This window comes from Notothenia coriiceps, unplaced genomic scaffold, assembly GCF_000735185.1.
Source record: "Notothenia coriiceps isolate Sejong01 unplaced genomic scaffold, NC01 NC01_scaffold00012480, whole genome shotgun sequence".
NCBI lineage: Eukaryota > Metazoa > Chordata > Actinopteri > Perciformes > Nototheniidae > Notothenia > Notothenia coriiceps.
This window is the reverse complement of record NW_011345181.1, coordinates 20,845-29,744: the sequence shown is the minus strand read 5'-3', so window position 1 is coordinate 29,744 and position 8,900 is coordinate 20,845.

The window sequence follows — 8,900 nt, the reverse complement described above, 5'->3', positions numbered from 1 at the left end:
AACGCCACACACCACACCAGTCGCGCGATCTTCCGCACCCCACCCTAACCCTCAGGGGCTCTCACGCGGCCGGCCCCCGACCCGTCTGGGGCGTCCACGTGGGCATAGACCGGCCAACAAACCGAAGCACCCACACACGCGGACTGTGAGGTATCCCCACATCTGCCCGCGCGCCCCTCACACCTGAGCCCAACTCCGGAGGGGAGGAATAGAGTTCCAACCCTATCAGAAGTGAAGGTTCGAGAGCCGACGCTGTTGCATAGAGCGTGCAGCCCATTACCGGCTTGAGAGATACTGTACAACGAAACATGATCCCACCAGTCTCCCCGCACAAGCATCGAATCCTTAAATCTAATTTGCAAACACCATAAATTAGGCGCAGAGACGTCAATTTACAAGCATGATCCCCACATAGTCCAGTATCTCCTCGGACTGGGACACAGCCAAAGGGACTGAACAGCGCCGTCAATGAGCGTACTGTAGACTATGACTGGTCCCCCAGGGGCTTCTTGGGTTTTTACGAGGTCTCAAGCACACTGGGGAAAACATAGTAAAGTTGCCACAGATGTGTCGCGTTGCTGCCGCTTAACTCCTCCCTGGCGTCTGGTCTGCCGTGGGACAACATATGACTGGCCACCAAACATGGCAAAGGGCGACCAGAAAGGGAGCCACAGGCAGGGTTAAAGGGAGATGCAGGCCCACTGGCTGTTGCGCTATGTACACTGTGGTGCCCACTGTGTAAATCTTGTCACCCAGGCGCTGCGTTAAAGCGCCTCATCCCTAACATCTGCATGCTCTTGATTGGCGTCCACCAAAATGCTGGACCTGTCCCTTACAAATTGTCTGCCAAAATACAAAACAACCTTGGTCGAGAACATTGCAATAGCAGCATCAGGGAACACCGTTAGCAATCTGCACAGCCCTTACTATCGTCCAACAGATGGGAACCCACAAGCATGGACTCACCAGACTCCAGCAATTCTCGGTCTGTGCTACGTCAAGCTACGAGTCAGTGCTACTGAGCTTAGAGACATGGCCAAACAGATGCCCTCAAACACGGTTGTGACTGCAAGAGGGGGCTGCTGGAGAGATTCGGAAGAGGTACGACAGTGTTAGGACTCATGCTAGCCACTGAAGTAATTCAGGAGTTGGAGTGCCTTAATTGCACACTGCAGAAGCAGACAGAAACCGTGTCTGGTATGCTATCTGCAGCAGATTGTGTTAGAACCACCCTGAGGGCAAAGAGAACGGAGGAGAAGTTCCAGGAGATTTACAGCCAAGCGACAGAGAAGATCTGCATGCTAAATATTGAGCCCATAAGCATGCCACACATCCGCCTTCCACCAAAACGCTTTATTGGCAACAACACTACTGCACACACACCCACAACCCCAAAAGAACACTACAGAGCTGACTTCTTCAAGGTGCTGGATACTGTGGACATGCAGCTGAAGGAGAGGTTTCATCAGAGTGGTCTGACAATATTGGCAAAGCTGGAGGAAGTCCTCCTAACTGGGGAGCTGGACACCGCAGTGGTGGACCAGTATCCTGAATTAAACCAAAGGTCACTGAAGGTGCAGCTTGACATGTTTAAGCTCCAGTACCCATACAAATCCACTTCAGAGGCCGCAGCTATTCTGAGGAGTCAGTTGCCTCAAGTCCGTGGCCTTTTCAACAAAGTAGAAGCCCTTACACGGCTTCTTATGGTTGTTCCTGCAGCTTCTGCTGAAGCATAGAGGAGCTTCAGTGCTCTGAGGAGGTTGAAGACCTGGTTGAGAAGTACAATGATGCAAATTCGCATTAACAATGTAGCAGTCTGTCACATTCACAAGGAATTGCTGGATAAATTCAGCAGGGAAAAGATTTGCCAGGAGTTTATCCTTGCGAATGAGTACAGGAAGCATGTGTTTGGTTCTTTTAGCTGAGAAGAGCAGAGAGGACAGTAAGGGACACATGGAGAGATGGGATTGAAGGGATAGATTGAGGATGATGAAACATTTTCTTTATATTAAAAGTTTGATAATCTGTTGTATGTCTTAAACCTTCGACCTAAGCCATTATATTACATTTTCCTATTTATTTTTACCTGTTTTTGGTTCGTCTGGTCATATTTTGAATCATTTGTTGTATGACCATAAATAAAAGAAGAAGAAAAAACAAAGTGGAAATTGAATCTCACATTATTTTTATTTTAATCAGACAAAAATTAATTCTGAAAATGTTTGACTTTGTGAAATGATTATCTTCAGTGTTGTCTATCGGCCCCAATATTAAACAATTAAGAAAGTAAGACAGCTTTTCCTTATACATATTTTAGTATTTTTCTTTCTGGCAGAATTTATCTTTATGGCCAACTATATTTTTGCCTGTATTTTTTATCACCATAGTCCCTAAATGTTTGTAGAAATGCAGGAAATGGGATTCATATCGAGAAAGGTTTTATTGCGGAGAGCCCCCAGACCCCCTGTTTTGTGTCCCCCCCACTTCTCAAACCAAAGTTACACCCCTGCCATGGGGGTAATTTCCACTGGGGACAGAGGGGACATGTCCCCCCCACTTTTCCAAATCCCGTATGTGTCCCCCCCACTTTCAAATGTGTTTTTTCTTAATCATCAATTTCTATATCTGACACACATCATTGTACTAACACCAGCCTCATGTATGCTTTTTCGTTGTTACCCTAATGAGCTGTATAAGGGTAAGAAACAGTGCAACAGAGAAACAAACTAACTAACTGAACTTCACGTGAACTCCGCCAGAGGGTCCTACCTGTAGCAAATGTCTCCATAGATGCAGCGCAGACAAAACTAATGTTTTGTTCAAGAAAGGCAAAAATACATTTGACAATGCACTCCTGAGGAAATGCTGAGAGAGTTGTAGATGTCTTCTTGCAGAAATAAACACACCTTGATATACATCTGAAAAGACGTTCTCCTTTCACTTCATTCTCAACTGCCAGTGCAGGCATGTTGGAACTAGTTTTAGAAGCCAATTGCTTATTAGCATGGCATGAAGCATACTGCGGGTGTATGCTGGTTTGGCCCAGTCTCAATAGGGGCAAACTTACTTTCAGTACAATTATAATGGACAGTTATGTAACATAACATACATTTCAGAGATGCCATTTTTGCTAATGCACGTAGACACATTGACAGGTCACCTGGCTGTTGGCAGTTTGTGTGAATCAAACCTGTTGCAGCAGGACAATGATAGATACCATACTTTAAATGTTCAAAACCAAGGTTTAAGAAATGGTTATCAGTGACAAATTGGTGCTAATTGATACACATTGGGAGTTATTTGCTTTTTTACACGATTTAGATTTGTTTCCTCATGGGATTTATTTACAGCTGGTGCACAACATATATACATATAGATTTACAAATAACAAAACAGCAACACATAGCAAGCATGCATCCATAATGGTCAGCAAGGCATTGTTCAGAAAAATACTCCTGCTCAATCAAGCCCAACTCCATTTGAGTGTCTTTCATCACCGAACAGAAAGGAGTAATGTGAAGTGACGGTTCAGTGGTTCAGTGGCTCTTCATATGGATACGGATTCATATCTGAAAAACTTGTGAGAAGAAGATTATTTTGTAGGTATACGTGTGTGATGCTGGTGAGTTTGTTTTTTGAAGATGATTATTAGGGTTAAGAAGGGGTTGGACAGGATGGGTAGGACAATGTTGTTGTAAATCAACCACTGGAGGTGGGAGGCAAAAGGAAAGTGCTCTGAGTTTATGGATGACATGGAGTCATTAAATGAGGTATGGCTTCTTGAAGTAAGAAGAATGTCCTCCTCCTTGTCATTGCGACTTCAGATTAGTAATACACCAAATAGAGTAACTAAAAAGTACCTTTCCTTTAAAAATCAATGCCCATTGTTAATTATTATTTAATCCAATATTTCCCCTCTCAGGTAAACTTGTCTTTAGACCTCTCAGCAAAAAATCTCCTAGAGAAAATAATGAGGTTCGTAATTCCTCTGATGCATTATTGCTCACACGTTAATCCAACAGCTCCGCTTCTCAGCTACCTAATTTGATTTAATATACACTGATAATGCTTCTGTCATTTAAAAATGACTTTCAAGGCCCACTGGAGAGCTGTTGTTTATGCTCCCCTAGCACACAAATAATCCCACGCTCTCACAGTGCAGCAGTGACACAGGCCATAATTAAGGAGCCCACATGGTCATTGTACTGTAGGACATTATGCTCTTTGCTAATGCGTGACACTTGGCTAAGCTTTGCTCTCCCTTTTTCACAGTGGGTTAAAGTACATAGTATAGTTACTTCTAATTAAAGTGAATAAGCCAACAAAAACAACCAAACAAAAATAAGGCAGACAGCTTGGAGCCTGTGCATAAAAAGAATAAATGCAATAAAGGCAAGCCTAGTGACCCGTAGTGTGTGTGTTGTAAACTCTCATCACAGTTTACATACTTCTTGGTTCAACTTAGACCTATTGGACTTACACTACTCAACTGTAAGCACAGTTGAGTGCTTACAGTTGTGAAAACTCACAACTGTGAAAATAAAATGGTTCAAATCCCATTAGAACGACTTTAAAAAGGCATAATATATATTGCAGGTAATATTTTTATTTTTAAGAAAATAGCACTTTCATGTGGAAAGAGATATCATAAGTTTTGATTTTTCGTTTTTGAATTGTACTCACCAAAGTTATTCTGTTCTAACTCAGCAATACCTGCAGCGAACACAACATAATCTTTAATAAAAGATCTAACAGCCTGAGCTCCAAAAACAATATTAGAGAGGTTTTAGACCACAGATTTGTCTTTAATGTAACAGCATTCTACACCCTGTACAGTACATGCACTGGATCAGCTGAGACACTAGGGGGAGAGAGATTTCTTCTCTTTGGATTTGATAATGGTCATGGCCCAGTGTTAGACATGTCTGCAAACAATCTCACATGCAGGTCTCAGCCTGACACATATCGAAAGACGAAGGACACATTTACCATTACAGAGGTCCTGCACTTTGCTCTCATATTGATGGCCCATCTATTTCACTCCTCTTTATGTTATAAGCACACAAACAGAGTGAGAGGGAAGGAAGCAGAATGGTAAGGTTATAGCTTCACACATCAGATTTTGCCCCTAAACCCATAGTGGTGACATAAAGAACAGAGGGGAAAGCCCAATTCATTGTGTGGGATGTAGTGGTTAGTGAACACTCTCATTTTGCTTTACAAGCCTGGATGGCTGACTATACACAAACTTCAGTCCATGTATGCACTCGGATAAGAGGTTGAATATAGAAAAGTCCTGTTAAAAGCTCCACCTGCCTTAGTAAAACTCATACTATAAAACATTACCATCATTTTTCAGCCTAAATTCAATTTCTCAGCTCCTCACTTTTCCAGAATGTGATTGTGCTCAAATGGACATGTTTACAGGCAGGCTTTAATGGTTCCACTGCTGATGGTTTAATGTATCCTTAGTCATTACTGTACAATTCACTTGAGAGCATCGCAAAGCAGATAGCACTGTGGGGGTTTATTCTCTGCCATCATTCTTACATTCTGTTTCCAGTTACACAACCATTATCCCTACAGTACTGAGCCTGTTTTGTGATGATCTGGGGTTTTTAGCTGACATTCGAGACCCAGGTCCAGATGAGTTCCTTCATTTTTCTTTTTTAAACAATGTTTTATTCCGTTTTCTTTTTTCAAATATACGACTTAAGTGCTTTCACTGCTTTTTATGTTTGAGGGCCATGGATGGTAAATGTCTATAAATGCAAGCCGAGAGAGAGAGAGAGAGAGAGAGAGAGAGAGAGAGAGAGAGAGAGAGAGAGAGAGAGTCATTGTTGCCAGATACATTCCTTTTCCTTATATGGACATATGTTGTTAAAACTTTAAATAGAAAGATGTGACTTTTTCTCAGCCAAAATGAGATCCTACTTAATGTACACTTAATCAAAACATCATCCAAGAATGCAGAATATTGGCTTGTATCCGATATTTATATGTAAGCTGTCTTATTTGCTTTAGCAGCTTTTGCAGCACTTAAGAATGACAACTTAACACTCTACTCATCGCATCCTTAGGTCCTGAGGAATACACTTGCTATGAGTTGTCTCACACACCCAAATGGCAGTTATTGTGAAACACGAGTGCGTAGAAAACACCAACGAAATACACTTAGCAGATGTATTCATTTTAAAATAGGCATATCTTTTGATTGCTTTGACCCAACCACCATATAGCGGGTAATATTAACAAACACAAGTAATGGATGAATCCTTCCAATTACAAAAAAATGAACAATAATTACGATTCGTAAGACAATATCCAGCTGCCAATTGAAGCAGCTGATAATTCTCAAAGAAACACCAAAAACAAAACACATGGTTACACTTCCATTCAAAGTAACCCATGTAGGCACTTCGCAGATCAGACAACTTCACCAAACTATGATTAGGTGAAGATATTGGCCAAGCCCTGTACCATTTGATTAGTGAATGTCAGGCAATTTAGTACTGAGCTTCCATAAAGTTGTAAGAATTGCGAGGGACATACTTTCATTAGTTTTGCAGCCTATGTAAAAAAAGTATGTAGTATTTAAACCCAAGCTGAGACAACCCTGATAAAAACAAAACTGAAAGTATTTATCCTGTGGGGATCCGATTCTACGGTCGTCCATCCAAAATTTGTAGGCCTATTTCTCTCTGGACCAGCATTGGACCGATCAATCAGCAGGGCAGTGCCTAGAACAAGACCACTGGCATGGTTACATGTCGATTGTAAACAGAGGAGCGGGGGGGATTAACAGTGCAGAGAGAGGGAGAAATAGAAATGGTGGAGGAGGGAAAGACAAAGTGAGTGAAAAGAGAAAGGGCGAGAGGGAAAACGAGAGCCCTTCTTCCCTCTCCAACAGGAACCTGTTTTAATAGCAGCAATCAGTCAGTGCTTGAGCTCTGTCTGGGAACACAGAGACAGAGAGGATGGAGGGGAACACAAGACAGATTATAGGAAATATCAGCACGAGCCAGGGCATAAACACAGGAGTCATGTCACAGTTTACTGATGGCAGATGCTCAAACAGCGGATATGAGGGGGTTGCAGCATATAAGATACTTCTCAAAACTGTGTATGATTTATACACTGTAGATAGGCGCTTCATTTGTTGGGGTCGAATCCATAAGTATTTGTCTAAATGCACAGGTTCCATGTGTTGGTTACTGTACTGTATTACATCGGATGTGTAGGTTGCTGATAGACAGCATTACTAAGCATATCTCACACTGATGTAATTAGCATCTGGAGCCTCTGGAGAACACAATACATCATCTACATTCATCTCTAATTTAATTTAACGGCAATAGGGCCGCAGTGTGTTTAACACTATGATGAATAAGCATATAATACCCTGCAGAGGGCAGCAAAGACTTTTGAGAAAACAGCTTCTCTTCTGGAAGTGGAATTGGAAAAAAAATGCTAAATAAATGTTAGACTTTTATGTTTAGCTGCTGTATTTTCTTTTACCTGTATTAGTTATCTATCTATCTATATATCTATATATCCATTTATCTATCTATCCGTCGAGTAAATCCCTCCCATGTGCTTGGAATACCCTGTGGTGAGAGGAGATCCTGCTGTATCTGCATTTTATTTATTTATCATCGTGCCTCGGCTTCTCATTTACATCATCCAGATCTCAATGCAGTGCTGCTCAGTAGGCATGCGGTACCCCTCTGACACCTCCACAAGTCTGGCTGAAGTTCAAATGTCGGTAAATCTCTTATTATAAAAGGGGGTCATAAACACCTAATGGTCTGGCATAAATATTTTAGAGGCCTGGATATCATACAGAAATGACCTCTGCAGAAATCCCACCCTCAACAATGCACATCTCAGACAGACAACCTCAGGGGCCGGTGCAACTCGAGGCCCTTGTTTCTGGTTCTTTTGGCTTTTTTCGTCGTGATTGGATTGATTTGTCATTTGCGACCGAAAGAGCTTGGCCACGGCGCTGTGGATAATCCAATTTATCGCTTTGCCATTTATTACACATTTCTGTGGCTTTTGGGTCCACTGTCACATCGATTCGTTGATTGCTTGCTTAGCTGGGTCCTAATGAGCTGCTGTCTGAATCACTGCATAATCACCGCCCTAATTCACTTCTGCCCTCACACTCGGTCGGCTGGCTCACCACTATTAGAAAAGAATGGACTGAAACACAGCTTTCCGAGCAGACAATTAGTGACATCATCCTCCAAACGGGTGTCATCCTGCGTATATTATTGCCTTTAATAAATGACAATCCTCATGTGGCTCAGTTTATTTTCACACTACTCACTTTTCACAGATTGTGGTTTCAGGTGACAATGAGCTCGTTGGCACATCTTCTGCAGCTCACACACGTGTCAATGTAACACTCATGAACAGAGAGTTCTAAGCAGAGAGGTTGAAATACTGAGATGTTTCACCAGAGTGTCTATGACTGGATTTGTTTGTCTAAATCTTTAGATCTGAAGCTAGAAAAACCCTTTAGATTACAAAAATGAAGTAACAGTTTTAAACTGTATAAACGTAGGGTGCCAATGAAATAATTACTGGGTATTTAGAAGGCACAACAGAAGACGTAGGTAACAAACACAAACACACGAGTTTAGTGGGTTCCAGAAATAGGTTGTACTGTTTGTACTTTTTTCGAATCAAAGCCTGCATACCCAAAGCGTTAACCAAGAAGATGCTTTATTTAACAGCCTCCATACCCTGAAATTAATGTGTGAAAAGGGACAGCAAGTAACCACTCCATGTTACAGCTTGCGTAATGTAATGTAATGTATTATTTACATTTTATCAATCCTTTTTCTTAATTGTGTTGCACTTCAATTAAAAAGTAACTCATGCATGCATTCAAA